We start from the raw sequence: 3,976 nt of genomic DNA, 5'->3' as shown, positions 1-3,976 counted from the left end.
AAAACTTGTCTTTATTCTCCTTTGGTCCGAAGCCCATACATTTCACTGTCATCTCAACCACGAATGGAGGTCTGTGACGTCATTTTTGTTGCCTGTGCTCGCGCACACCGGCGGCTGCTGGCTCGTGGAAAGAACGTGCGCCACTTATTATGGACACCAAATTCCTTGGTTCAGTATCCCTTTAATGCCGCCCTGGCTTCTTCATGTTGCTTGATGTCCCTCCGCCTCGACAGGCTGTGTGTGGTTAAGATATTCGAAGTGAAACTGGCTCTTTTCATGGCGTCTAAAGTTTTCTGTAGCTTTTTTCCAGTTGCTAAAGCCAGTCTTAACAAAGGCTAGCTCCACTGCACCCTATTTGCATCCCCCTTCCTTGAAAAATAAGCTGCACTCATGGCACCCCGAAGGAAAAATCCATCAATGTAACCCTGTTTGGCAGTCAATGTTTTCTAGTGGACCACTGACTGTGCCTGACTGTACGTCAAACATGTCTGATTGGCCAACAAGTTACTCTGACCGACAGTCAAACTCCAGTCAGACTCCACTTGTCGGCTTTCTGATGGTTTCCTGGTGGCAGTCGGCCGCCGCGAAATGCCATCAAGATGTCTTGGTGGCGATTCTGATTGTACATCGATTGGCTTTGACTGTACGTCAAAAAGCTTTGACGTGCAGACAGACGTACGGTCAAAGGACGTAAAGTTCGTTCGGATACCACTATTTCGTCAAATCTATGAATACGAAAAATAATCTATGCATAAGAAAACGATTTCGGAACGTGAGCCCATAAAACCGCTGATGTTAGAGATATGACACGCAACCGACCGACAACCTTGATCAGAAGCCCGCCGAAACGCCGAAAACGCAACTTCGCGACTTCGCCGACTTCGCTACTTCGCTTCGCCCATAGAGGCTTCGCCGAGCTTTCATGAACGATCGCTCTCGACTCGTTTTGTTTGCCCGCTTGCTCCAACCTGTCCATCCTGCCTGGGCTCTACAATGTCTTATGTTTTAGTAGAATTTCTACTCGACAAGACCCAGCCAGGGGTGCTATGTTGCGCTTTTTGCACTCCCAGGAGACTAGGGAGAGGGAAGTGACGTCAACGACACAGCAAGCGCAGATTGGGTGTTGATTTCGTTTTCTTCGGTCAACATCCAATCTGCGTTTGCTCTAGTAGTTGACGTCACTTCCCTCTTCCAAGTCTCCTGGGAGTCCAAAAAGCGCAACATAGCACCCCTGTTGTGAGTTCCGACGATGTAAGGGACTTTAGCGGTGTAGTTGAAGACGACAAAGTGTACCAGGTCTACCGGGCCCGAGACGGGCGAACAAAAGGATCGTTCTACGGCGCGAAAGTACTCTACATTGCGGGTGAGTAGAACAGAAGTACGGCGAATGATGTACGAGTGCTTTGCATAACATGCGGAAGTCTTAACTGCATTGCAACCGAAGCATCTCGTATAAAACGAATGGTGAAATCGAGTTTCCTAAGGAAGGGCTCAAATCCATCATAGGGCCCCATCAGACCTACGGCCTTCGCGGGAGGAAAATATCCAGGAACCTCCACATCATGCGGGCGATCGGCGAGGCAACGGCGGAGGGTCACCAGCCCCTGGCGGTCCTGCAGCTGGACCTGCGGCAGGCCTTCGACCGTGTCTCCCACAGGTTCCTCCTGGCGGCGCTGGATCGATTCGGCGTGGGGGAGGAGCTGCGGGAGTGGATCGCGCTCTGCTATCGAGACATCTCCACGCGCCTTCTCATCAACGGTCAGAGGAGAGGTCCCATCTCCATTGGGAGGTCAGTTCGGCAGGGCTGCCCCCTCTCGCCCATCCTCTTCGCGCTGCAGTTGGAGCCACTCTGCCGGGCAGTCAATGCGGACCCATCCATCTCAGGTCTACGGCTTGGGGACGAAGACGTCCGCGTGCTGGCCTTCGCGGACGACGTCTCGTTTATCTGCTCGTCCAAGGCGCAGGTGCAGACCATCCTGCGACACGTGGACCGGTTCTGCGCTGCCTCAGGGGCCATGATCAACCGACAGAAGTCGGCGGGGGCGTGGCTTGGTGCATGGGCGACAACGCCAAGAACTTTCGGAGGTATATGATGGAGCACTTCGCTCGACGGCTACCTCGGTGTGCCGGTGGACCCGCAGCGATCAATGGCCGCAGTGTGGAGACCGACCGCCAACTCCGTTGCCGCCAGGCTGTCGCCCTGGCGGTGCAGAAACTTGTCTTTCTTCAGCCGGGCTCACGTGTGCAACACAGTCAGCTACCCCGCCGTGCTGTACAGGGCTCAGGCCGTCTGCTGCCCGGGCAGCCAGGCCGGAAAGGTACACCGGAGCTGGGCCATGTTCGTGTGGAAGACCGCCATGGAAAGCGCACGAAGGAACAACCTCTTTCTGCACCAAGAGAGCGGCGGTCTGGGCCTCGTTAACATCGTGCTCAAGCTGCACATGCAGCGTTTTCTGCTCTTCCGGGATGCAAGGGACCCGACCTTCATCGCCGTGCTGCACCACCTTGGATTCCCACATCTCGGGAATTGGATGGTGAGCACGAGTGGCCGCACGACCAAGGGAGCCGCCCTGCGGTTCTACAAGGAAATCGCCAGCTCCATCGAGTTTCTGCAGGCCCAATTTTCCTGGGAGTACCTGGCGACCGTCGGAAAGAGGCGGCTGTACTGGGATGCCGTTTCCGCACCTTTCCCGTCACCGCTCTACAGACAACCACCGACGCCCGACGACGCGGCGCGACTTTACAAACTCGTGCGAATCGTTCCCGTCCCTGTGGCGACAAGGGACTTCTTCGTCCGGATGCGCATGGAGGTCCTTCCAGTTAAAACCTGGCTCCATCACAAGGGGTTCTTCGTGCCGTGGTCCCTAAACTGCGACCTTTGCGGGGCGCCCGAGACCATCCAGCACGTCCTAGTCGAGTGTAGTAACGCCTACCTCTTCTGGGACGAGATGAGGACGACGTTTGAGCTCAGGGACTCCTTCGAAGTGGAGTGGAGCGCTTTCAAGTATCTGCAACTCGAGGAGAGGGATAAGACGGAGGTGGCGCACGTGATGATGCTGCTGGGCCTGCACGCCATCTGGCAGTCGCGTACCGCAATGGTGCAATGCCATCTCGACGCGCGTCCAACCTTGAGCTACTTCGTGTCCACGTTGGGGTGGGTGCTCTCGGTGACGTTGCGGCAGGCGGACGCGGGTGATTGGGAATGCATCGAGCGACAACTCGAGGAAGGGCGTCGCCGCTGCGTGCAACGACGTACGTCAGGCATGGGAAACTGGCGAGTTCCTGTGAACTGTAGGCGCGTTGGCGTTGGCTGAGGTGCGCGGTGCGCGAAAGTGGACCGTGGCTCTTCCCCCTTGGAATTGCGCGTCTATATCGTTCGATATATTAATTTTTTTTTTCGTACACATTGCATAACCACTGACGCGGTCTCATAATGTATCGTTTGCGTTTCCCCTCAATCGTTTCCGCCCAGTCTGGTCTAAGCACTTCAGGTTTGTGTGACAGCTATTTACCGCACGGCGATAGTATATTATTTCTTTTTTTTTTTCTGATTTCAGAGTATCTGTTTTCTCATTCGTATACAGTTTGTATAACGTTTCTATACGAGCTATCCACCTGTCGTTCTCTGAATTATTTTTCAATTTGACCTTGTATAATGTTTGCGGAACCTACTGCAAGGATGTCTGTAAATAACATGCAAATAAACTTGTTCCGTTTTGCCAAAAAAGAAAAAAAAAAAAAAAGGCGTAGCGTAGGGGTTAGGGTGTCCGATTTATGTGCAAGTGGTCGCGGGTTCGATCCGCGGTCGTCCTGGTTTTCTTTTTTTCTTTTTTTTCCCGAACATTTTGTTTTATCGAGGCATTTGGCGATATTTATGGGTGCGTATAGCTTTACTCTTTTATAAATGCTGCCCTTGTTGATGAAAATCCCTTGGCAGTGGCAGTCAGACGTCATCTGATGGACCATCAAATGACGT

This window comes from Ixodes scapularis, unplaced genomic scaffold (genome assembly GCF_016920785.2).
Source record: "Ixodes scapularis isolate PalLabHiFi unplaced genomic scaffold, ASM1692078v2 ptg003303l_1__unscaffolded, whole genome shotgun sequence".
In the NCBI taxonomy this organism is placed as follows: Eukaryota; Metazoa; Arthropoda; class Arachnida; order Ixodida; family Ixodidae; genus Ixodes; species Ixodes scapularis.
The sequence above is the reverse complement of the archived record's forward strand: the minus strand, read 5'-3'. Positions refer to the sequence as shown.